The 27,577-nt window shown below is 42.3% G+C and overlaps 1 long non-coding RNA gene across 1 annotated transcript; it reads right to left on the bottom strand.

Annotated features, from left to right (window-relative positions):
* Positions 1-778: 778 nt before the first annotated feature.
* Positions 779-27,352, bottom strand: LOC121827153 (uncharacterized). Its single transcript, XR_013048982.1, has 3 exons — positions 26,754-27,352; positions 25,043-25,611; positions 779-1,004 (listed from the first exon to the last, which is right to left on the bottom strand). It is a non-coding gene; the product is annotated as an uncharacterized LOC121827153 (long non-coding RNA).
* Positions 27,353-27,577: the final 225 nt, after the last annotated feature.

Raw genomic sequence — 27,577 nt, 5'->3', positions numbered from 1 at the left:
AAAACAGAGACCTGGGGTCTGAAGGTTTAAGGAAGAGAGGCCCTCTGCTCTTCAGTGTACATCTCCTGGGCAAGCTGGCTCCAGAACTACCTTTGTGTTCCACCCCATTGACTCTCTGCTGGGTTAAGGTTCACTGTCCTCTGTTTAACAGAAGCCATTCTCCAACAGAGAGCAAAGCCATGCTCTTCCACACCAGTTCTTCTCGAACTGTTTCCATATGTAGAAGTCAAAATTTAGTCACCAGCATTGTACAGAAAGAAATAAAAAAAATAGTTTTTAAAATGAAACATTTGAGGGTTTTTTCCCTCTAAATGGTTTTGCTGGAGAGTTTTCATTCCTGCATATTTGTATTCTTCATTAATAATATCTTAAAATCTTTCACGTAACATATTTACACACAGAGAGAAAAAAATTCTATATTGTAAATTCCTATCCCCATGCTTTGGAAGCTACAATTCATAAGTTATTGCAGAATTCATTTATAAACTGGGTTGATTTCTTTGACTCACTGTGTCCCTTTACGTCCTTTTTGGAGGACAGCAAAGTCAAGGATGTTTGTTCTTGTTTAAATGTTAAGTAGATTGGAAAATAAAGACATTACGAACACAAACTGTTTTAAATACTATTTCAAAGATTATCCTTGTCATTTTTCTATTGTTCTCCTTTCAGGTTTCTGTTGACTTTTTGTCCTTTCTAAAAAGGGGTGGATTCTGAGCACAAAGTGATGGCTTACAGTGAACAGGTAGTCGCACCATCGAAATATTTTTCAATTTAATGATTTGGAATTATAAAGTGTTCTTTTATTGCTTTGGCTGGCTTCATTTGCCTTTATGTTCTGCAGTGGAAAGCTGGTTTTCCTAAACGGCTGGAGTGACCCTTTCCCAGAAGGCAGCACAAGATGATCTAAGGTAGAAGTCCCTGGAAATCATCCAGGGGAACCTGGCGATGCTGCCGAGAGGCCCGTCGTGTGACTGCAGGCACCTGTCATCATGCTCTGGAGCACTCTGGCAAAGGATGAAGAAATGTCAATTATTAGACAACTTTTACTAGATAAGACAGAGGTGTAACCCTTAACTCTCTTTTGAGTGCAGTGGTTTCTACTTATCCATTTTATTTGAGTTACAAAAGAGTAGTATTTGATATTCCAATAAAAAATGCAAACACGTTTTGTTAAGATCACTCTGCCCAAACATTCAGAATTTTTCTAAAATTTGAGTTTAATTTGAGTGAGACCCTGTTCCTCTTTCTCAAAAAACCAGAAAGAAAAAAAACCTGGAATTTTTTGCTATCTTCATAAAATATCGAGCCTCAACTTACAATTTTTTTCTACTTTTACCAAGTCCAATCATTATACTACAGCATACTACAGTAGCCACTCAAAACAGCCAATATACGCTTATTCTTACTTTATTTCTCTAAATGAATTCCCATCTTAGGGCTGGCAAAGTGAATTCCCCATTCTTGCCTCTTACTCTATTTGAATCTACTTTTTCCTCCTCTGCACAGTTTCTGTGTACCATGGAACTCATCTGTCCCCACGCAGTACTGTTTGCATATCTGTGTACCATGGAACTCATCTGTCCCCACACAGTACTGTTTGCATATCTGTGTACCACGGAACTCATCTGTCCCCACACAGTACTGTTTGCATAAAACAAAACCTGGCATCACCTACATTTGTCAGGTGAAGAGGTCATTTGGAGTCAACCTAATAGTGATGACCCAAAACTTAGGCATGAAAGTAACTCAAGAAGTACCTCTTTTCTGTCCTCCCTTAATTATTCATAGAGGAGCTCCCATAGCCTCACCTGGCATCCTAGTTTCCACAGGTAAGAAACACTGGGTATACATTCTAAGGTTTTCCACTTCTCATGCATGGTTACAAGCTTGTGAAGCAGGGTGTAGTCAGTATAGGTGACTGCTCAACTCTTTCTCCTAGAGTTCTTGTGACATACTATAGCAGGGATTAATGATGTCTAAATTGCTTGGAGATTATTATTGCCATATGATCCAGTAACTGCATTCCTTGGTATTTACCAAAAGGTGCTGAAACATATTCATACAAAAACCTGCACCCTGATGTATATAGCAACTTTATTCACAACTGTAAAATGGGAAGCAACAGGTGACTGGATAAATGGTGATAGATGCAGATGACTGAATATTTTGAGTTCTAAAAAGATGTGAAGTATCAACCCATAAAAAGAACATGAAGAAAACTTAAAGGTGTGTTACTGAGAGAATCCAACCTGAAGTGAAGAGGTGCCACGCCATAGGAATGACTTTTGACTGTGACATTCTAGAAAAGGCAAAACTATGGAGATGGTAAAAGATCATGGTTGGAGCAAGGGAGGAATGACTATTTGGGGGACAATAAAAATTACACTTAATGACAGATATGTTGTAGATGTAACCAACCATCTTATTAAGTAAGAAACACAGAACCAATGCAAAGAAGAAAGCCAAGAGATCAGAGCTAAGAGCCTTACCCGCCTGCTGCAGCTAGCCTCTTAAGCTAAGAGACCTCTCCAAAAGAGAGCTACTTCCTGTCTGTTTGTCTTTATATAGACTTTCTGTTCTGCCTTCTCATTGGTTGTAAACCCAACCACATGACTGCCTTGTCACTGTCTGTTGTACAGCCCTCCAGGTCTTCTATGGTATTGAGATTAAAGGCGTATGTCTCCAATGCTGGCTGCATCCTTGAACACACAGAGATCTACCTAGCTCTGCCTACCAAGTGCTGGGATTAAAGGCGTGTGCCACGAACACCCAACTCTGCTATGGCTTGCTATTAGCTCTGATCCCCAGGCAACTTTATTTATTAACATACAAATAAAATAACATTTGAGTACAATTAAAATATCACCATAATATGTGCCATTGCACATGTGCCCATAGAACATACAACACTTAGGGTGAGTCCAACAGTAGACTATGAACAGTGGGTACCATCTGCCTATGCAGGTTAGTGAACTCTAACATGAGCACTCCCTTGGTGAGGGGCATTTGCCATGGTAGTCTGTAAACATCTGGGCATTTGAGGAATCCCAGTACTTTAAATTTGCTATTAGGACAAAACTGTTCTAAAAAAAAAAAATCAAGTCTTAATAAGTAATTTCATGGACTACTTAATGCACAGTTTCCTGTTGGCTTCTTCTTCTTGCAAAACCTTGGACATTATTTTGAGTTTTATTTTAATATCTTTGTGACAACAAATATATTTTGTCCTTTTCTGAATAATAACTCATAATCTTATATCTCCCCTTAATTATAAGCCTTAGCATTATAAACTTCTAATTTAATATGCTTTCTTTGCTGAGGCATTTGATGATAGTAGTACAAATTCACAATTTATAGTGTGCAAGAGTTGGGGCTGTGTGCTGACATTATGTCTTCATAATAAAAATTGGGAAAACAATCCTTGTGACTCATGTCTCATTCCTATGTTCCTAAGTTATCTGTGAAGGATACTGTAAGTAGTAATGAGATTTGCATATTAAACATCTCCAAAGGCCATATGCTAGAGGGTTTGATCACTCTCTGACAGTGCTATTATGTGGTGGTGGATCCTCTAGGAGGTAGACCTGGCTTGGAGGAGACTGTCCTCATAGACTTCTATGTTTGAATGCTTAGTTCCCAGTTAGTGGAACTGTTTTGGAAGGAATAGCAGGTATGGCCTTGTTGAGGGAGATATGTCACTAGAGGTGGGCTTTGAGGTTTCAAAAGCCCACGTCAGGCCCGCTTGTGGATCAGATGTAAGCTCTCAGCTACTGTGACAGTGCCATGCCTGCCTTCCTGCTGCCATGATCCTCCCATGATGACCATGTACTAATCCGTGGAAACTGTAAGCCCTCAATAAACTAGTGTATAAGCTGCCTTGGTCATGGTGTCTCTTTGTAGCAATAGACAAGGAACAAAGAGAGGACCTAACAGAAAAAAGTTAAATTATGGAAGACATACTGGATCCTTCCTTTCTCTACTTCTTGGCACCATGGGTAAGCAGCTTTTCTTCAACATACACTTTCTACCATGACCTTTCACCTTACCTTAGACCAAAGTAATAAGACTAAGTAACCGTGAACTGAAACCCTTGAATCCCTGAGCCAAAATCAATCTTTCCCCTTGACTTAGGTCTTTTGTCACAGTGATTGAAATTCGACACAATTTCTTAATCTTTTTTTTTGTTAAATTTTTAATTTGTTTTACATATCAACCATAGTTTCTTCTCCCTTCTCTCCTCCCATTCCCTCCCTCCCACCTCTTTTCTAACACCCCCTCCCAATCCACTCCTCAGAAAGTGCAAGGCTCCTCCTCCCTACATCAAGGCTGAGCAAGACATTCCACCATAGGGAATAGGTTCCAAAAAGCCAGCTCATGTGCCAGGGACAGATCCTGATCCCACTGCTAAGGGCCCCACAAACAGATCAAGCTACACAACTGCCAACCACATGCAGAGGGCCTAGGTCAGTCCCATGCAGGCTCCCTAGCTGTCAGTTTAGTATCCGTGAGCTCCCACAAGCTCAGGTCAGCTGTCTCTGTTTGTTTGCCTGTCATAATCTTGACACCCCCTTACTCATATAATCCCTCCTCCCTCTCTTCAACTGAACTCCTGGTCAGTCTAGTGCTTGGCTGTGAATTTCTGCATCTGCTTCCATCAGTTACTAGATGAAGGTTCTATGATAATAATTAGGGTAGTTACCAATCTGATTACAGGAGAAGGCCAGTTCAGACACCCTCTCCAATATTGCTAGGAGTCTTAGCTGGGGCCATCCTTGTGGATTCCTGGAGTTTCCCTGGTACCAGGTTTCTCCCTAACCCTGTAATGGGCCCCTCTATCAAGATATCTCTTTCATTGCTCTCCTTCTCTGTTCCTCCCCTAACTCAGCCATCCCGGTCCCTCATGTTCCCATCCCCCAACCCCTCCCCTATACCCTTCCCCACCTGTCACCACCAGTTTACTCAGGATATCTCATCTATTTCCCCTTCCCAGGGTGATCCATGCATCTCTCTCAGGATCCTCCTTGTTACCTAGCTTCTCTGGGGCTAACACAATAATTTTTAAGAACACATTTTTGTTGGCAATATTCAATAGTTCTAGTGTAGAAGAAAAGAATAATATAATAATTAGACTAATTATAATTAATATAATAATTAGAAGAGAAAGGGTATGTAATTATGTTACTAGGTATAAATATCCGGTCTGTCACACAGATTATGTGTGATTCTGTGGTATGGAAAATGTCATCTGTTGGGAGATCAAATGAGGTCATGCTTGTAAAAATTTCTAAACACATTATCTGCTAAATGGCATGGTTTTGTTAGTATGGAGGACTGGAGACATTTTCTGACTTTTAAACGCGAATCATGAGCAGAGCCTTCAGATCAAATCGTACACAGTGCTTCCTGAGTTGATGAGAATGCAAGCGCAGGTGACTTTCCTTCCCTCACACCCTTCCTCTTGCTCTGGCTTCCCCTGTCCTGCAGTTCTCTGGTCTCATCTCACTGCTGCCCAGCCTAAGCTGCTCTGTCGTCGCTCTAGACACACAGACACCAGTGGACTCGGTCATCCTCCCCTCACGTTCTTGTGGCGGAGAAGGTAAGAGACAGAGGTGTGTATAACATTCAAAGTCCCACCCTACTCACCTACCTTCATCACCCAGGCCTCAACCTTTAAAATAGTGTCACTAGTGGGAACAAATAATTCAAAACAGCCTGTGAGGAACTTTTCAGGTTGAAACCATAGCGACAAACATTACTTTCTCTTGTCTTTTTAAGCAAGATCGCAGGATGCTGTGGGAGAAAGTAAAACAAACAAACAAAAAACCCAACAAAACAAAACAACAAACAAATAAAAAGCCCAGTGTCAATTGTATCACTGTGTTCTTCCATTTGCTCAGTCACCTGGAAACTCAAGGCCTTTCAGTAATTCTCTCATGTTTGGTAAGCTGTCTCTTCAGTTCTATACAAAATCTCAGCAACACACTCTTCTTTACCACAACCCTGACACTCCTTTACTGCCCTCATTTGTAACTGATGACTAACGTTGCTTCCAAGCATTCTCTGTCTCTGTCTCTGTCTCTGTCTCTGTCTCTGTCTCTCTCACTAGCATAGTCAAATTATATGTAGACCTTCCCATTTGGGAGACTGTCAGAACAGAGATATAAGACAGTTCTCCCTCATCTTAAGGTTTCTGGTTTGGTTTGGTGGAGGGAGGATGGCAATTCTTTTCAAATTCCTGGGAGGGCCTCCAACCTCCTCAGTGGCTCACTCCTGACACTGCTGCAACATCATCCAGTAGGAAGGGAATCACATACCAAAGGAACGAGCCAACTCACAGGAGATGTAAAGGGTAAAGAGAGGGGACTAAATCTATTGGGGAAAACTATTAATTATCCATTTTGGAGTACTCGTTTAGAACATCCTCACCTGCTGCAGTTCTCATCTACTCTACTTTGCTGGCACTTCACTTCCTTTTGTTATCTCCTTTCTTCCTGCACATTGGACCAACTAACAGATGCTCTCCCATCTGGGAGCGGCTACATCCCCGTCACCAGATGTCTTGTGAGGACCCAGCAGCTGTCCAAGTCTCCGTCCAAACAATGTAGAACACTGGCTGGGACTTGCAGCAACTTTAAAAGCACTAATCCAAAATTGCTGGCCAGCATTGATCTGATTGACTAAAACCTGGATATTTGTTTTGCCGACTAAGTTCCCATAAGCAGGCAGATGTGCTTGAGGACCCCTCCTGGGTGGTTAGAACAAGGGGTTCACTCTCTAACAACAAAGGCATGCCTGGAACAGCCAGGGGCAGGATCAGAGCCTGAGAGTGAAGAAACATTCTGGCTAATGAGATCCACATGAAAGAAAATCTTTGATGCTTTAAAGTGTTCTTTTAGTTTCAGCTAATATGTTTATTTTTGTTGCTGATTAGGGGGCTTGTTTTCAAAATCCCCAAATCATTCAAAAGGACTGAGTCCCTGTGTGACTCACTTGCTTTGCCAGGGATCTTAAATGACTCTGCCTTCCTATCTCCTTGCTTCCATTTGGGCATGGGACAGCACTGCAAAAAGTCAACTTCATTCATGTTATTAATATTTGTGATGGCTGCCTGTCATGTCTGGAATAAACCCCAAGTCCTTATTCCGATTCCCAAGGATTCATCTCATCTGAGCATCGCCATCTCTCCGAGTTCACGCCCCCTCCTTCACCCGCTGTGCACCAGGTACCCCGCTCCCCTGAATCCAAACATGCTAAGTGCACTATGACTTTAGGACCTTTATGTTCTTTCTCCTGAAGGGCCTGAAAAACTTGCTCAGCTAAGCTTTCTTGATGTATTTGATAACTGTTGGGTTCACATAAACAGAATTACGGCAAGCCTGTATTTAGTTAGCACTCCTGAGCCTCTCTCACTTACCACCCTTGGAATGAATTGATAAATATGCATATGGTAGTCATATTTTATATTATAAATGGCATCATTCATTTCTCTAAGAAATAATATATCCTGTAAGTCTAGTGTTTAAGCTGAAAAGTTTAGTTAGTGAAATTCCATCTACCTGTTAGATTTATAGTACTGAGTATTTAAGGCCAAGCCAACTTGACCTTGGTTTCTTAGCTAGAGACTATACTTCTGTAATAAGGAGCCTCAAATGAACAATGGCTTTGGTAGAATAAAGAGTTCCTGTCGTGTACAGCATAGGTAGCCCAGGGGGCCCTTACTTCTCTATCAGGACTTTTAACAATTCAGATTCCATTCATATTTCTCTTCTAGAAACCCTGGAACTCAATCCTCCTCTGCATAGCCAAACTAGCTTGCAGCCATAGCTATGATTTCATACACAGGAGAGAGAGAGAAAGCAACTTCTTTTTAAGCCAGTGAGGTGGAATTTTCACTCATCACTTGTGGTCATTTTCTTGGTTCAGTGGGGCTGACGAATAATCTCTATATGTGTATCAATGTCTGTGGAAATCTGGGGACCCACTATCAATCTTCCATGCTCATGGAATCAGTACTATATTTGAAAAAACAATTAATTGATACACAGATGACATCAGTCTCTCTTATCCTGTATGGATGAGAAACCAAAGAAGGGCAGAAAGAAACTAAAACAGCTTAATAATACCAAGTTTCAGAATAAGACAGATATAATAAAATTCATGGCAGCACTGGACCAAAGCAAACCTTTCTGTGGGCGTGGACGGAGCTTGCCCTTGAAAGAACAGAATGCTTGCTCTGTGCAGGCAGATTGTTCCCAAAAGGAAGGATAGCGAGACTCGGCCAGCTATGTTCAGATACTCTAATCTAATTTACAAAACATGCCATTTGTTCCCTTTCTCCTGAGGTGATATGAGAGGCAGCGGAGAGAGCCTGGCACATCCTCTTTCAAAACAGCAAGAATGAGGAGGGCAAATCTCTGACCAAAATCAGGCCAGCAATGCCGGCACATCGCTAAAACCCCCATTCTCCAGCAGCCCTTCCTTTGGGTCCAAAGACCATCTTTTCGTCTCTCATTCTCTATTCTTCAGCCCACTGAAACTGACTTCTTCCACTTCCATTACTGGAAAATGCTCTTCCTAGTTGAAAAATTAAGTGATTATTTGGTACCCCCTTTCTTTCCCCACCCCTCCAGCAGTGATTAATACTAATCCCTACTCTCTCTATATTTTAAATCTCCTTTCCTCGGGGTTTCTATGACAACCCTCTCTGGTTTATGTCCTTAAGGAACGTCTTCACCCCTTCAGGCAGTGTTGCCTGAGGGCTTCTCTCCAGGTTCCCCAAGCCCCACAGTCCCACAATCCACATATAAAATAATCACTCAGACGCTTATATCACTTATAAACTGTATGGCCGTGGCAGGCTTCTTGCTAACTGTTCTTTTATCTTAAATTAACCCATTTTTATAAATCTATACCTTGCCACGTGGCTGGTGGCTTCCCAGCGTCTTCACATGCTCTTCTCCTGGCGGTGGCTGCAGTGTCTCTCCTCCTTCTTCCTGTTTCCCCAATTCTCCTCTCTCTTTGTCCCGCCTATACTTCCTGCCTGGTCACTGGCCATCAGAGTTTTATTTATATAGAGTGATATCCACAGCACTTCCCCTTTCTTCTTTTTTTTTTTAAAAGGAAGGTTTTAACTTTAACATGGTAAAATTACATATAACAAAACAATTACCGAGCAAGAATTATAGTTACAATATTAAAGAAGATGTCTTATCTATCTTATATTTGTGAGTTTAAGGTTTTATAGCTAACTTATCTTTTATCATAACTGAGGAAATTATAACTATCTAGTTTTCAACCACACGCGGGGCTTGGGGAACCTGGAGAGAAGCCCTCAGGCAACAAATGGCGCCCAACGGCTCGAGTTTCCGCCTTAAACCTGAGAATATTTAATAACCAATTCTAAACAGAGCCAAAACCAGGTTCCTGCTTCTTGTCTCATATGAGCAGCTAGACGCCGCAAAACGCCGCAAAACTGGCGGGTTCCTGGCGTGTGCGTTTGACCGGCAGTATGGCGGGAATGAGGGGTCTAAGACGCCAGAGGCACATTATGCTGTGTAGTAGATTTAGTCTTTACTAGTATTTAAAAAAAAAAAAAAAAAAAAAAAGGTTTCTGGGCTACATGCTGCTTTGATAAAAGCTTAGACCCACTATTTCTGAGACTTGATGACTCCCAGAGCTGGCGGAAAACGTACCACTGCCATGTTGGGAAGCTGAAGTGGGCGGAGCCAGCAGCCACAGCGCTGTTTCAGGCTTAGAAGGATGCAGTTTAAAGCAATAGGCTCACAAAAAGACTGATTCAGATAACATCGTTTACAATGTGTGTAAAATATACATAGGCTTGAAAGAGACAAAAAAATTAATGTAAAAAGCCACGTAAAGATGAATATTACACAGACAATCTGGATTGTGTTGTCTTTGGGATTTTTAACTGCAAAAAAACATTTGATCAAAAAAGATGTTGAGCCGGGCGGTGGTGGCGCACGCCTTTAATCCCAGCACTCGGGAGGCAGAGCCAGGCGGATCTCTGTGAGTTCGAGGCCAGCCTGGGCTACCAAGTGAGCTCCAAGAAAGGCACAAAGCTACACAGAGAAACCCTGTCTCGGAAAAAAAAAGAAAAAAAAAAAAAAAAAAAAAAAAAAAAAAAAGAATATTTGTGATGGCTGCCTGTCATGTCTGGAATAAACCCCAAGTCCTTATTCCGATTCCCAAGGATTCATCTCATCTGAGCATCGCCATCTCTCCGAGTTCACGCCCCCTCCTTCACCCGCTGTGCACCAGGTACCCCGCTCCCCTGAATCCAAACATGCTAAGTGCACTATGACTTTAGGACCTTTATGTTCTTTCTCCTGAAGGGCCTGAAAAACTTGCTCAGCTAAGCTTTCTTGATGTATTTGATAACTGTTGGGTTCACATAAACAGAATTACGGCAAGCCTGTATTTAGTTAGCACTCCTGAGCCTCTCTCACTTACCACCCTTGGAATGAATTGATAAATATGCATATGGTAGTCATATTTTATATTATAAATGGCATCATTCATTTCTCTAAGAAATAATATATCCTGTAAGTCTAGTGTTTAAGCTGAAAAGTTTAGTTAGTGAAATTCCATCTACCTGTTAGATTTATAGTACTGAGTATTTAAGGCCAAGCCAACTTGACCTTGGTTTCTTAGCTAGAGACTATACTTCTGTAATAAGGAGCCTCAAATGAACAATGGCTTTGGTAGAATAAAGAGTTCCTGTCGTGTACAGCATAGGTAGCCCAGGGGGCCCTTACTTCTCTATCAGGACTTTTAACAATTCAGATTCCATTCATATTTCTCTTCTAGAAACCCTGGAACTCAATCCTCCTCTGCATAGCCAAACTAGCTTGCAGCCATAGCTATGATTTCATACACAGGAGAGAGAGAGAAAGCAACTTCTTTTTAAGCCAGTGAGGTGGAATTTTCACTCATCACTTGTGGTCATTTTCTTGGTTCAGTGGGGCTGACGAATAATCTCTATATGTGTATCAATGTCTGTGGAAATCTGGGGACCCACTATCAATCTTCCATGCTCATGGAATCAGTACTATATTTGAAAAAACAATTAATTGATACACAGATGACATCAGTCTCTCTTATCCTGTATGGATGAGAAACCAAAGAAGGGCAGAAAGAAACTAAAACAGCTTAATAATACCAAGTTTCAGAATAAGACAGATATAATAAAATTCATGGCAGCACTGGACCAAAGCAAACCTTTCTGTGGGCGTGGACGGAGCTTGCCCTTGAAAGAACAGAATGCTTGCTCTGTGCAGGCAGATTGTTCCCAAAAGGAAGGATAGCGAGACTCGGCCAGCTATGTTCAGATACTCTAATCTAATTTACAAAACATGCCATTTGTTCCCTTTCTCCTGAGGTGATATGAGAGGCAGCGGAGAGAGCCTGGCACATCCTCTTTCAAAACAGCAAGAATGAGGAGGGCAAATCTCTGACCAAAATCAGGCCAGCAATGCCGGCACATCGCTAAAACCCCCATTCTCCAGCAGCCCTTCCTTTGGGTCCAAAGACCATCTTTTCGTCTCTCATTCTCTATTCTTCAGCCCACTGAAACTGACTTCTTCCACTTCCATTACTGGAAAATGCTCTTCCTAGTTGAAAAATTAAGTGATTATTTGGTACCCCCTTTCTTTCCCCACCCCTCCAGCAGTGATTAATACTAATCCCTACTCTCTCTATATTTTAAATCTCCTTTCCTCGGGGTTTCTATGACAACCCTCTCTGGTTTATGTCCTTAAGGAACGTCTTCACCCCTTCAGGCAGTGTTGCCTGAGGGCTTCTCTCCAGGTTCCCCAAGCCCCACAGTCCCACAATCCACATATAAAATAATCACTCAGACGCTTATATCACTTATAAACTGTATGGCCGTGGCAGGCTTCTTGCTAACTGTTCTTTTATCTTAAATTAACCCATTTTTATAAATCTATACCTTGCCACGTGGCTGGTGGCTTCCCAGCGTCTTCACATGCTCTTCTCCTGGCGGTGGCTGCAGTGTCTCTCCTCCTTCTTCCTGTTTCCCCAATTCTCCTCTCTCTTTGTCCCGCCTATACTTCCTGCCTGGTCACTGGCCATCAGAGTTTTATTTATATAGAGTGATATCCACAGCACTTCCCCTTTCTTCTTTTTTTTTTTAAAAGGAAGGTTTTAACTTTAACATGGTAAAATTACATATAACAAAACAATTACCGAGCAAGAATTATAGTTACAATATTAAAGAAGATGTCTTATCTATCTTATATTTGTGAGTTTAAGGTTTTATAGCTAACTTATCTTTTATCATAACTGAGGAAATTATAACTATCTAGTTTTCAACCACACGCGGGGCTTGGGGAACCTGGAGAGAAGCCCTCAGGCAACAAATGGCGCCCAACGGCTCGAGTTTCCGCCTTAAACCTGAGAATATTTAATAACCAATTCTAAACAGAGCCAAAACCAGGTTCCTGCTTCTTGTCTCATATGAGCAGCTAGACGCCGCAAAACGCCGCAAAACTGGCGGGTTCCTGGCGTGTGCGTTTGACCGGCAGTATGGCGGGAATGAGGGGTCTAAGACGCCAGAGGCACATTATGCTGTGTAGTAGATTTAGTCTTTACTAGTATTTAAAAAAAAAAAAAAAAAAAAAAAAGGTTTCTGGGCTACATGCTGCTTTGATAAAAGCTTAGACCCACTATTTCTGAGACTTGATGACTCCCAGAGCTGGCGGAAAACGTACCACTGCCATGTTGGGAAGCTGAAGTGGGCGGAGCCAGCAGCCACAGCGCTGTTTCAGGCTTAGAAGGATGCAGTTTAAAGCAATAGGCTCACAAAAAGACTGATTCAGATAACATCGTTTACAATGTGTGTAAAATATACATAGGCTTGAAAGAGACAAAAAAATTAATGTAAAAAGCCACGTAAAGATGAATATTACACAGACAATCTGGATTGTGTTGTCTTTGGGATTTTTAACTGCAAAAAAACATTTGATCAAAAAAGATGTTGAGCCGGGCGGTGGTGGCGCACGCCTTTAATCCCAGCACTCGGGAGGCAGAGCCAGGCGGATCTCTGTGAGTTCGAGGCCAGCCTGGGCTACCAAGTGAGTCCCAGGAAAGGCGCAAAGCTACACAGAGAAACCCTGTCTCGAAAAACCAAAAAAAAAAAAAAAAAAAAAAAAAAAAAAAAAAAAAAAAAAAGATGTTGAATTAAACCAATATGTATATTTTAAAGGTAACTTGACTTCAAAATTTGGATTTAAGGATATGTTGCTTTGGAAAAGAGGTTCTGCTTTTGTTTCCACAGAAAGCCAGAGGCTATGGATTTGTTCCATATTAAGATACATCAGGTTTGGCCGGGCGGTGGTGGCGCATGCCTTTAATCCCAGCACTCGGGAGGCAGAGGCAGGCGGATCTCTGTGAGTTCGAGGCCAGCCTGGGCTACCAAGTGAGTTCCAGGAAAGGCGCAAAGCTACACAGAGAAACCCTGTCTTGAAAAAAAAAAAACCAAAAAAAAAAAAAAAAAAAAAAAAAAAAGATACATCAGGTTTGACCAGCCAAGACCCCCTGAAAGATATCCGATGACACCATGGCCCAGATGATCCAACATCCAGAACGGTTTCAAGGCAACTGGCTCCCACAATACAGCCTCAAGGACTACCCCATAGGCCTAAAATTTTCTTTTGCGTCCCCAGAAGATACAGCGCCCCCCTCCAGCAGGAAGTAGTAAGAGATGCTACGCCCAAATTCCCAAATATACCAAGCTGGCTTTAGAGGTGGAATTGGCTCACTCCCCCTCTAAACCCAGACATATTGCTTTAAAAAAATGGTTAAGAGATTCTTGTGTCCCAAATCAGAAGAGCCCTCTGGTGTGGGACAGAGAAAAACCAATATTTTTATTTAAAACAGGTTGATTATAAATGTGGTCTCTTTCTAAAAAACAAAAAGGGGATATGATATAGATATATAGAGATGATAAGATAAAAGGGTAGATTAATGAACCTACTTTTAAAGAACAACTTGTTTAAAATGTTTTACATTGGTATAGATTTTAGTTTATGTTTAAAATGTTTTACATTGGTATAAATTTTAGTTTATTGATACAAACTTGAATTAATTTTGTTATACTGTATATATATATTTCTATTCTTGTTTGAGGTATTGTTTATGTAACTCATTTAAAATTGTAATGGATAATTAAAATAGATTAATAGTTAGTCATCTATGATAATCATATTTGTAGCCATGTTAGTTAAGTCTTCTAGGTATACATAGAGATATTTCAGATAGATAGGTAATCTTCAAACACTTCATAGACCTAGAGAATATGGCATTTAAATAACTTAAAATTCTGTTGACGTGAGACACAATTGCTCCTGGCTGCACCAATTGATCCCGAGAGAATGTTGGGCTTCTAAGACATTTCCATTTGGAAGTTTGTCTTTTGGCACAAAATGGCCTACTGGGCAAAGAACTGCCCTTGCCTTGATGGCTGACAGTACAAATGCAATGCTGTCCTTTCTGGACAAGCGGGACACAAGGAAAGCGACCACTGTACTCTGCCAAGACAGGGTAAGATGGTCTTTCAGAAATCCTGCTTCTGAAAATGGTCTGTCAGATACTCTAGGCCTGTAGCCAATTTGAATGCACCAACAATGCTGAGAAACATTAGGTGAGTGTCCAGGCTGCCAGCTGTCTTGGTCTACTCTTGCAAGACTCCCGAAGTTGCTTGCATCCGTCTACCATTTCTCAAGTACCATTATGTTCCTTCTCAGGTCTTTGATGGGATTGAAGACTGAAGACTAGCAGTTATAGTTACAACTTAGTATATATAATATCTTAGATAGAACATATTAAGTATTAGATTCAGGTTCTTTAGGATAGGACACCTTTGAATGATCTTTATAACATGCCATTTACCTATGCTCTATACTTCTCTGGATTTTAGAATGTGTTTCTTGCTTGATATTGTTTGCATTGGTTGTAGTTACATCTTATCTAGGTCATTATCCCTCATTATTTCTGGACAATATTTGATAACCATTCCTTTGTATATAGTCTTGTATTAGTTTAGAACCTTCTTATTTAGACAAAAAGGGGGAGATGTAGTGGGTAGCCATTCCAGCTTGGATCTGGAAGCTCCAACCCCCATTGAGACTCTGGCAACTGTCACGCCTACGAGGCGGGGCGAGGGGAGGTGCTGGAAACCTGAGAGCTGGATGGGCAAGCGCTCGCTCGGGGCGCTCTCTCTGCGCCTGGACCCTGGATGGTGGAGATTGATTGTGCAGAGCTCCAGAGAACACCGCTGGATTGCTATACGCCTTCCCCAGACCCCCGCGACCTATCCATTCTTTCATTTGTAAGTCATCCACTAAATAAATCTTCCTTTTAACTACGTGGAGTGGCCTTTATAATTTTCCCCAATAAGGCAGCATTTAAATTACCAATACATGACGATTCTCAAATTACAATCTAACAAATGTTTATCTGAATGTGATATTTGCCTAGATATACATTCAGTGTATTTGTATAGATGTACCCATTAAGGTCTGTCAATAACTAATCTTCCACCTCAAAATGAGGACATTAATGTGCCCAGTCACCATAGTCCAGACACTGGAAATCATCTTTTAGTTTCTCTATCTCTTCAAACCTCTCACTCAATTCTACATGAAAGTTATAGTCAAATCAAACCCTTTCATAGCTCTTCCATTTATAGCTCCCTTCACTGTTATCCCTCAACTCGGATAGGGGTCAGCATCTCTCATGCCACTGACAGAATGGTTGTTCTGAATTTAGCAAACTAGAACAGGTGAACTTGAATACCAGACGTTAATGAGAAGTCCTTCAGTGATCACTCTATAATACTTTCGTTTGGTAGTTTGTAGCAGGAATCTTAAAAGTTCTTATTAATAAAATCAAACCTGGAGCCAAGTATTGGGGTGAACACTGGAAGATCAGAGAGACAGAACAAGCCACAGTTAACCTCACCTGGCCAACTTCTCAGCTAATCTTGTTTCCTCAGACTGGAAGCCTCTGTGTCCTCATATCCGAATGGCTCTCAGCTAACCTGTGCTGCTTAAAACCTAAAAGCTTAACCAGCCAAATGCTTAACCAGCCAAATGCTTCTTGTTCCTGGTCCTCACGCCTTATATACCTTTCTGCTTTCTACCACCACTCCCTGGGATTAAAGGCTCACTTTCTGGGATTAAAGGCATGAATCACCATGTTTGGCTGTATCCTTGAACACATGGATTTCTGTCTCTGGAATGCTAGGATTAAAGGTGTGAGTGCCACCATTTTCTAGCCTTTGTATCTAGTGGCTGTTCTGTCTCTGACCCCAGATAAGTTTATTAGGGTACACATTTTGGGGAACACAATACCACCACAACAGTTTGGTTTTGGTTCTTCTAGGGACATTGTTGTATCAAAAGCCAGTGTTTCAGAAAACTCTCCTGCTCTGCTCTGTAACTGCTGAGGGCCCCTGGGAGAGTGTGGCCTAACACCTTCCAAATTCATAACCCTAACTGTGAGTCCTTCCTTGTCTTCACCTGTCACCGACAAAATCGACCTGGAACATTTGGCACAATGTTTTGGCCAGTACATGTGAAGAAGGGCCAGACAAAATATAATATTCAGGGCACACACCCCACCTAGCGACCTACTTCCTCAGCCTTAACCCTACCCCTTAAAGCTTTTATTAACTTTATTAGCCAATTAAACTATAAATTCATCAATGGATCAGTCTGGTGATGAGGCTGGCACCCCAATGACTCAAATACCTCCCAGAGGGCCTATCTTTAGGAAACTGTATTGGAAACCAAGACTTGAGTTGTGGTCACGTGTCATATCCAAACCATAAAAATACTTAATTAGACATCAGGCTCTATGTTCAAGTCTCTACTAGATTGATAAATCTAAACTAGACAGAGAACATTTTGTTCACCACAAAATCTGATTTCCTTCATACGACATAAAAGATACTTCATGATTTTGCTCCTACTCTCTACCTGTCTCAGGGTATTCACCTCCACTTATCTGCCATTTTGAAACCCTAGATGAAATCACTTGGAGCGGTCTTTGCAGAGACTCTTTGCTCAGGTGAAATCCTAACTTACCTCACAGTGATATGAAGCCTTTGAAATATGCAGAACTTAGGATCCAAAGTAGTCACCTTGTGATTATCCACATAAACAGAAGCACCAATGTAGCATTTAGGCCACAATTATCTTCAGTAACATTGTTCTGTTCCTCATGTACTTCATGCAGCACTCCAGACTCTAAAAATGTTGGGCGCCATATCATGGTACTTACTGCTTAACTATATTCTAAAGCCAGAACTTAAATTTCAAATCCACTGCTTCCCATCTTTCTGTATTTGCTCTAACATATAAACTGTGAAATATTAACTCTGGAAGAATTTATGCATCAGCTTTTAAATAAAATACAAGCAAATCAATATTTGTTTTATTATGCAGTTTTGCAATGGAATGTATATTTTATAATAAATACACCTGTCTTGTTCTGTTTTATGCTGTTATAACAGAATATCTGAGACCAATTTATAAGGAATGGAGACTTATTCTTCCAATTGTTGAATCTGGAAAGTCTAATTTTGAGGGTTCACTTCTGAACAGGACCTACTTCATGTCACAACTGGCAGAGGGTCAGAACACAGAGAGTCAAGACAGGGCTAACTGTCTTTTAGAACAACCTGTTCTGGTCAGGACAAACACTCTTGTGATAATGCTATCAATCATAATGGTAATTGTGACAATTTCTTCTTCTATTGATCCCTTTCTTCCAATACTGATGCTCTAGGGACTGAGTCTCCAACACATAGGGAACCACATTAAAACCATGTCAACCAACAACACCAGTTTTTTTTTTTTTTTTTTTTTTTGGTTTTTCGAGACAGGTTTTCTCTGTGTAGCTTTGCGCCTTCCCTGGAACTCACTTGGTAGCCCAGGCTGGCCTCGAACTCACAGAGATCCGCCTGTCTCTGCCTCCCGAGTGCTGGGATTAAAGGCGTGCGCCACCATCGCCCGGCAACAACACCAGTTTTTAAAAAGGGATCTGAGATGCCATGTTAACATTTGATGGTAATACTGTGAGAACGTTTTTTGAACTCTTTTCTAAGCATGATTTGTCATCAAGGACCACGGCTATCTGTCTTCTTTAGTTGACTCTGTGTTTCCTGAAGGGAAACAGTCATCTCTACATCTCTAGTGTGGAAAGTTCGAGCCCCATGATTAATGAATAAGTGAAAGCTCACAGTGCTTACTGAGTCAATGTTAAGATCTCAATCATCTAAAGGGTGAGATCTACATGAGCAAACTGGACGTGAGGGGATGTAATGAAGGGCAAGGGTCGGGGGAAAGGGGAGCAGGAGATCCCAGCTGGATCAAGAACAGAGAAGAAGAACAAGGAAAGAGAGACCATGATAAATGAAGACCCCATGGGAATAGGAAGAGGCAGAATGCTAGAGAGGTCCCCAGAAATCCACAAAGATACCTCCACAATAGACTACTGGCAATGGTCAAGAGAAAGCCCGAACTGACCTACTCTGGTGATCGGATGGCCAAACACCCTAACTGTTGTGATAGAACTCTCATCCAGTGACTGATAGAAGCAGATGCAGAGATCCACAGCCAAGCCCCAGGTGGAGCTCCAGCAGTCCAACCAGTGAGAGAGGAGAGAGGAGAGAGAGAGAGAGAGAGAGAGAGAGAGAGAGAGAGAGAGAGAGAGAGAGAGAGAGAGAGAGAGAGAGAGACCAACTGGATCAGGCTCTCTAGATAAGTGAGACAGTTGATTAGCTTGAACTGTTTGGGAAGCACCCAGGCAGTGGGACCAGGACCTGTCCTTAGTGCATGAGCTGGCTGTATGGAGCCTGGGGCCTATGCAGGGACACTTTGCTCAGCCTGGGTGAAGGGAGGAGGGGACTGGACTTGCCTAGACTGAATCTGCCAGGCTGAGCTGAATCCCCAGGGGAGTCCTTGCCCTGGAGGAGATGGGAATGGGGGGAGGTGGATTGGAGGGAAGGTGGGGTGTGGGGTGGGAGGAGGGAGGACAGGAGAATCCGTGGCTGATATGTAAAATTAAATTAAACTATAAAATTTTAAAAAATATTTTACTCATACCTCAGTTTTTCATCTTCTCTAATTCTTTGTAAAATGTACTAATTGGGGGATGAATTTTCCCTTTTTCTCCTCTACATGTCAGCCCTCCTCCATGAAAGTGTCCTATTGTGAAAATAAATGCTGTTTAGATGTTTATTGGAAAAGCTGAAGTTTAATTCTTTATTTATATTAATAAGCTTTTCTCGAAACAAATGCAAATTTGGATTGCTTTGACTTCCAAAGAACCTATTGATCTGATATAGTTAATTAAACAACAATATGAAGAGAGACAACTTTTTAAAAGAGACACTTGTGTTGTATATTTTAACACATTTTTGTATTCTTTCCATTTTTCTAGCTAAGAAAGAATGTTCCCTATCACTCAGAAGGAATAGCAAATAAATCCAAATATTTCTAGAGTTAATTCTGCCTAAACACTATGCTTTGGGAGACTTGAAGAAGCTCTGCCTACAAAAGCTCCCCTTCCCCACTGGTGTTTTGAATGAAAGTTCCAGTCCAGGGTAAGATGAAATGTCACCCAAGTAGACAAATCTACTGAGTTAAGTCCTAAATAAAATAGATGTGCTTTGGGCCTTGCAGAGCTGCCAATCTAGGAAGATGGCATCTGCTGAAGAGGACTAAAAGGCTACGCGTCTCTAAGAGGAGAAACCCAGAGCGCCAAGGTAGACCCAGAGAAGGGGCTAAGCACGTGAGCCATTGGCCTTGGGACCCAGACAGCACACATTGCTGACTTTGGCACTGTGGAGCGGCTTCACTGGCATCTGGATTTGGCTGTACTCATCACGAGGGCTCTGTATTGAAATGCTCCCTATGTCCCCAACAAGCTTATGTCAAACGTCCTAAGCCTGCAACGTGTCAATTCCAAGCCTAAAGGAGAATGGAGTTTTTGCTAATTGTGTCTTTTGATGATTATATTTTAAAATTTGATTCATCTCCATTCCAGTCAGTATGAAGGCAGCGAGATTCTAAAAGCAAAAGCCTAAAAGCAAAGACATAAAAGCCAGGCCTAAGGAAGAGGAGTCAACAGGTCTGCTTTCCTTTCATCTAGGCTTTGGGCCAAGGGCAGAGAAGGAGCTGTGGAACACTGTGAGTCAGCTGAGCTCACTAAGCCTCTGCTTTAGTGCCAGGGGCCTGCCGTGAAGAATTCGAGTGCAGGCCAACTTTGCACTGGTCCCAAGAAATGCAAAGACTGACTGGTTTCAAGGACTTGGAGGTCTCAACAAAGCTTTCTTCCCACTGACTTAGTAAGAAGTCAGATATCTAACAAAGAAAACAAGATCTGCGTTTTCCTTTGGGAATGCACTCAAATGTTTGAAGTGTTTTTGCTGCTCTTTTAGATGTGGATCCCCACATTCACACTTCCCTCCAATCTAGGGAGGATGGTTGGGTGTTCTCTTGGCATCATGGTAAAGACCAGGCTATGCCCAACTCTGTTACTGCACATTTCATGAAACAGTGTTTTGTCAGGCTGTGCCTTGCCTCAGGAGACTTCATTTTAAAAAGCAGTTTTGACTTCATTTTCAGAGACAGGGATGACTGCAGCTCCTGGGTTTACCATCTGTCCTGCACATATTGATAATTGACTTATTCCTGAGAAAGTGAAGACTCCTTATACACTAATTGGTGAGAATTGAGACTGTAGGTGTAAGGATTTGGTCTTTAATTATGTCCTCAGCCTTCGCTGGCTTCCCAGCCTAAAAAGCGGGTGGGCCCTCTGTGGGCTCTCTGTCCCCTCTCCTCTCCGCTCCTTCCTCCTGTCGGCTTCCCTCTCTCTCTCCCTCCCCCTTCTGTGTCTCTCTCTCTCTCCTCTCCCCCCCCCCCAATAAAGCTCTAAAAAGGTAACCATGGCTATGATTCTTTTAATCAGCACACTCCTCCACCGGCATGGCCTCCGTGGGCGGCGACCACGAGGGGCAGCGCCGCGGCATAATCATCAGTAGAGGCACACAAGTATGTAAAAATCAGAGTAAGCAGGGCCAAGAATGATTAGGTATCCAGACCAAGGGAATGATGTAGCACCCTTGCCTGGACCCCAGAAAATAATGGACACCTTATAGAGCCATGGCATAGCTCACCAACCTATCCTCCTTAAAGCGGTTTGCACGGCAGGATTGAGAATCCTGGGCCCAGGGTAGGCCGTTACTACTGAGTTGGCCCATTTCACTGCTTATCTGTCCACCTGTTCACTCGTCTGTACCTGTCCCACGTCCTGTTCTGAACTGGTTCCAGCTTCTTCAGGACACAGCTGAATTCTGCCGCTTTGCTCCCAAACCTGACTGCAGCAGCTCCTCCAGTAATAATTCCATCAGCAGTTCCCTCTCAGCCCAGGTCTGGCTCTGTGCCTTATCTATATAGGCTCTTTCTCTGCTAGAACTTTGGTGCATAGTTCTTAGCTGGTATTCATTCTGTGACCCACGTAGAGAAAGCTACATGTATTTGCTGTGTGCTACGTGAAGTGTGGTATGAGAATACTGGAAAATAAGATTGGAATAAAGAACTTGTATTTGCCTTGGCCAGGGTGCCAAGGTATACAGATTTTAGAGCAAAGTGCTAAGACTTGTAAATTCATTGTCACTCAAAAAAACGCTGACATTGTGAAAAGCCATTTTGTGTTCATGTATGTTTCTGGCATAGTATGATCACACTATCACTGGAGTTAATTGGCTACCTTTGCTAGGGTCAAAGCTTTACCTGGGTCAAAGTGTAGGTCACCAGAGTCACCACAGTCTTGCTTCCTTCCCTGATTCCCAGCAACCAACTGGTAGGATGGCATGAGGGTGGAGTGTGGTGCCAAAGACTGAGCTTCCTTCTTTCCCACCGCCTTGCTGAGTCTGGACCACAACCTTGGCCTTTTCATCCAACCACAGGTGAACTCACCAAGTTTCCATGATAGACTTTCCTTCGTACTTCTTAAGGTCTTGCGGGAGTCGTGGGGAAAAAATGAAATAAAGGATGACAGAGGGATCCTAAAAGCCAGCCCTTTAGCCTGAGGCTACTTAGGCCAATAGGCTCAACATAAACAAAGCCCTTCATATGATCAGCCATTTTAAACAGAGCTCTGTTCTGTGGCTATTAGCCAATTCCCAGCTAATGAAGTCTTTACTGCTTTGTTTATTTTCTTCCTTGCTCAATTGCTTTGTGTGACTGTACCTCTCAGAGACATTAAGGGAGGAAATAGGTACTTGCAGAAAGCAGAGAGATAGTCTTAATACTCATGGGAAAAACGCTGCTCAACAGTGTTTTAGATGAGATGTCGAATGATCTTCTGCAACCAGACAAGGCTCCCAGTGGTGGGACTGGAACACCAACCCAGTCACAAAACCTTTGACCCACACCTGCCCTGCCTGCAGGATGTGCTGGGGCAATGGTGGCTCAGAGCTTGTGGAAGCGGTCAACCAATGACTGGTCTAACTTGAGGCCCATGACACAAGAGAGAGTCCATGACCAACACTGCCTGGATGGCCAGGGCCTGGATGACTCAGAGAACTACAGTAGAACCAAGTATGTCCAAAAAAGAGGCCAATGAAAGGATTCCTAATGATGTTCTGCTATATTCATAGATCAGTACCTAGCCCAATCATCATCAGAGAGACTTCCTCTAGCAACCGATGGGAGCAAATACAGAGACCCACAGCCAAATATTAGGCAGAGCTCAGGGAACCCTACAGAAGATGGGGAGGAAGGATTTTAGGAGCTTGTAGGAGCCAGAGGGCTCAAGAACACCAGGAGAACACAGCTATAGCAGGGCTCCCAGGGGCTCCCAGAGACCGCAGAGCCTGCATGGGTCTGCCCTAGGCCCTCTGCATACACACGGTGGTTCTTTAGCTGGAGCTGTTTGTGGGACTCCTAACACTGGCTGTGGGGCTGTCCCTGACTCTTCTGCATGCTTTTGGGACCTTTTTCCTTCTACTAGGTTGTCACACTCAGCCTTGATATGAGGGTTTATGCCTAGTCTTATTACATCTTGTTATGCTGTGTTCAGTTGATATCCCTGGGAGGCTAGCTCTTTTCTGAAGGGAAACAGAGGAACAGTGGATCGAGGTTTGGCAGGGGGGTAACTAAAAGGTATATATTGTATGAGAGAAGAAAAAGAGAAAAATAATATTTTAGTCTTTACAGATTTACCTTTAAAAAGCATGAAAATTCAGGATTAAAGGATTAAGAGGGCTGAGGATGTGACTCTGTTGGTAGCGTGTTTGCTTTGCAAGCAAACAGACCTGAGTTTGATGCCCCCAGGACCTGTGAAAAAACTGGGCAAGGTGGCTTCCAATTGTTCTCATAGCCCTGAAGGAGCAGAGACAGCAAAGTATCCAGAGCGGACCAGCAGCCTAGCCTACTTGGTGAGCAGCAGCCCCGTGAGGATCAGTCCTTGTCTCAAGAAGAAAGGTAGCAACTGAGAAACAACAACCAAGGTTGTCCTTTGACCCCTCCCCCCACCACTCTAAAATGTTTAAAGCAAAAGTGCTGTTTCATTGTGGAATGTATTTTACTAATATAGGCACTAGGGAGTACCCTGACCTTCACTGAAAACAGTACAGCATACAGCAGAATAAGATACTTACAAAAGAGTTGTGGAAGACAAAAACACCCTGACCATGAACCAAAGACTGTCCACCTTCAACAAATGGTACCCACTGGTCCTGCTGCTGATCACCTGACTTACTAGGTTTCCAATTACAAAAAACTAAACATTGAGACAAGTGATGTGGCCACTGGTAGTGTCTCGGGATTTTTTTTATTACTGTGAAGATACACCATGACCATGGCAACTCTTACAAAGAACACATTTAACTGAGGTAATGGTTCACAGTTTCAGAGGTTCAGTCCACTATCATCATGACGGGGAGCATGGCAGACTGCAGGCAGACATGGTGCTGGCTACATTGTGACCAGAGGATCAGGAAGTTGACTGACTGTCAGACTGAGTGAAGCTTAAGAAAAAGACCTCAAAGCCCACCCCCACAGTGACACACTTCCTCCAAGAAGACCATACCTACTCCAACAAGGCCACACCTCCTAATAGTGCCATTCCCTTTGGGCCATTTTCTTTCAAACCACCACAGGTAGCATCATATATCTGCCATGAATCACACTGTAGTCAAGGCACTCAAGTTGTGCCATGAATGGTCATATACCAGATGGTAATAACATAAAGACTTCCCATTGCACACGTTTAGGAGTAATATCTCTTTCTAGCAAGAATATCTATAAGTTCTGAATCTCAGAGATCTCCACCTATGCAGCTCTGTTTGGCAGTCTGAACCACCCTGTAAGGTGGGCAGACCAGCAGTGGATCTTCCCTTCATAGATCCCATGCCCACCTAGTGCTCTTTATTATTCATTAGAGGCTTTGCATGTATGGTTTAAAGTGCACATTAGAGTTCAGAGCATAGATTCATATTGCTTAACATCTGGGTTACACTGCAGTATTAGCCAATTCAGTCTGTCTCCAACATAGTGTCCTTGCACAAATCTGAATGATATACAGATGTGGTACAACACTCAGTGTGACCTCTTGACATGATCAGGAGACACAATATAAGGAGTGAGTGAAGTCCTGAGTGGATGTGTATTGTTGACATGGGCACAGCCATGTTAAGGATCCCAGTGCCTCAGCCCCGTGGGAGTGGCAATGACTTCCCCAGTTGAGGCTCGAAGGGATAACAAAACCTCCACCATGTTTGAGTGTGAATGCTTGACAGTATTTAAAGAAAATGTTCACCATGTCTTTTTCTTCTTCCCAGATGTTTACAGCCTAAAGACTGCTCCCTTACAGAACCCACTCTGGATGAGATTAGCCAAGTCCTTGCCCAGTTGTATACAATAAGCCCGCCTCCTTCATTTCTGTATGTAATAACCTCACCTCCCTGTTCAAATGTATATAAGAAACACACCGAGCTTCTGGGGTGCTGCAGCTTCTCCATCACAGAGGTGAGACCATGCTAAAGCTCTTCTGTGTCTGTGTCTGTCTGTGCTTTCTTCATTCACCTTGAGTCAGGGGTCCAGGAGCCGCGCTGTGCAAGAACATGCCAATGCAGGAAACAGGAGACGGGGCTGCTCCATAGAAAACTCTTAGCAGCTAAGATGATGACTCCACAGCAGAGTACAGCAGGTACACCAGCCGGGGACACTGTTATCTATTACTACCAGGTGCTGTGTGCTGTACCTAATTGTGTCTTTTCCACTTATATAACTGTCCATGCGGTAGCTGTGTTGACACAAGCGTCACCACAGACACATGAATCATTAGTTGTTCAACAGAGTCACTTGGGGACTAAAATGCATCTGCTTCATTATAATCTTGGGGAGCCACTGTTGCCTGGGTGGCCGGTCCATCACTGATAAAACCATTATGCTGCACATGACTATAACTTGAAAATGAAGGCAAAATTTTTTATTTTTAACTTTGGACGAGGGCTTCTTACACTTCTTTCATGGTGACCCCTTTTCATCTAAGAAACATCTGTATAACCATGGGAGCAAACATATATAAACAAGGTATATAAATCAAGTATTCACTGATTAAAAAAAAACAGAGAATTTTATTTTAAAACAATTCTTTGATATTTATACATATAATTTACCAATTATTAGCAATAAAAGAATATTTTCATACTAATAAAATATGTTCTTGTTTATTTTTCCATAAATAATTAAACCTTGCCAGAATATTTGATACTGCAGGAAACAGATCTTTTTCAACATTTCTCAGAGTTGATCGATATTTTTATGCTTTCATCATCAGTGTAAGAATATTACCTTGTTTAAGTTTGCCTTGCAAAGCATCACAGCTATGTTTAAGAACATTTCAGTAATAGTCTTAATTCTAAACCACAACAATTTAATACCTTTTTTAGATGTGCAGTTCAGCAACTAAAATAGCAAGTTTTAAAATATAATGTCCTAACATAATACAATCCAAAGATATACTTATTTAATATATGCCAAGGGATGGCGGTAGGAAAATAGTCTTCTTTTCCATAATTAAAGCACCATATTTCTCTAAAACTGCAAAAACTTTGTATGTACAGGAAAAACACTTTCTTAATGTGCAATAGTCTTAAATCTAAGATAGGTTCTAGCCAGCGTTTGTTGGTGTTGTATGAGCCAAGGGCATGTGCAGGGTAAGTGTATATACTTTATGTCCAGAATCAAGGATACAAAGGAGTTGCCCAGTGTGTAACACAGACAAGTGTTGACAGAAAGATCTTGGGAGAGAGTTGAGGAGGGAGAGAGAAATCTGGAGTGGGGAGTGCTGCAATGAAGATGTTGAGGTTAAAATTTTCCATCATGATAGGGAGGTGAGAGGGTCTCATGTTTGTTCAAAGGAGCATTGCCTTTAGAGAGCTGATAAAAATGCTGCACTCCTGTTTTCTTCCCTGGTTGCAGGGATTATTCTGAGGACCTCGTGTATACTAGGCAAGCACACTACCAATGAGCTATATTCACAGCTTGTGTTCTTTCCCCCTAGCAAATCTCATCTACTTCCAATGCATTAACGAATCATTAAATCGCTGGCACTCTCAAAAAGTGATGTCTAGGCTGGACTTCTCTCCCATCTTCTGACTGATATGTTTGCTTGCTTAGTAACTCCTTGAAAGATACCTCCGCTCAACCTTCCTTGTGCAGCATGAATGGGGCCGATGCAGCAGAGTTTCTTCAGCCACACTTATAGACAGACAGGCTAAAATGAAGGCAAGCAATGCAGGGACCAAAAGCAGTTGGGCACTCTCAAGTCTGAAGTGTTCAAACTGTTTCATTTTATTCTTTATGACACATTTTCTGCATCTGAGAAATGTTAACGCATTTTGTTTTAATTCCAAATCACTTTTGTTCTTTAACCCAAAGTCTTTCAAGGAAATAGCCCCCTGGGCTGATCCCAGCAGACAAGCACAAGGTACAAGTGGGTTCATCTATGACAGACACAGCCCTTCCTTCCACAGTTGAAATGTCTACATCGACCAAACAGGACCTGGGTTTATCTGGAGGTCTGCTATTCTGTAAATGTTTACATAAACTTTGTAAGGCAGCATTGTAAGAGCAAACATTACCTGACAATTTTACAACAGAAATAGCAATCACCCTTATTTTTTTAAAAAATGCATCTCAAAAAATCTGAGTCAGAAGATAAGTAAAACATGGAAAGAGGAATTTCCACTTAAAATAAAAACAGAGTTCCACTCTTCCCAGACTTACTCTTAGTCTTGCTGCTGCAGCCTGCCAGCCTGTAAGAACTCCTCCCTCCACCCCACCTCCCTCCACTCCACCTCCACTGCCTGAGAATTCCACCCCTTGGTTCAGACCCAGGGTTGTCCCAGCTCTTTCCTAGGAACTCTCTCAGCCTCCCCTCGGAACCCATCTGAACTCCTTTGTGTCAGCCCCAATCCGAAGGAACAGTTTCTATGGGGAACCCCCAGTGGTCCCACTGG

This window comes from Peromyscus maniculatus, chromosome 2 (genome assembly GCF_049852395.1).
Source record: "Peromyscus maniculatus bairdii isolate BWxNUB_F1_BW_parent chromosome 2, HU_Pman_BW_mat_3.1, whole genome shotgun sequence".
In the NCBI taxonomy this organism is placed as follows: domain Eukaryota; kingdom Metazoa; phylum Chordata; class Mammalia; order Rodentia; family Cricetidae; genus Peromyscus; species Peromyscus maniculatus.
This window is presented reverse-complemented; position numbering and strand designations above follow the sequence as displayed.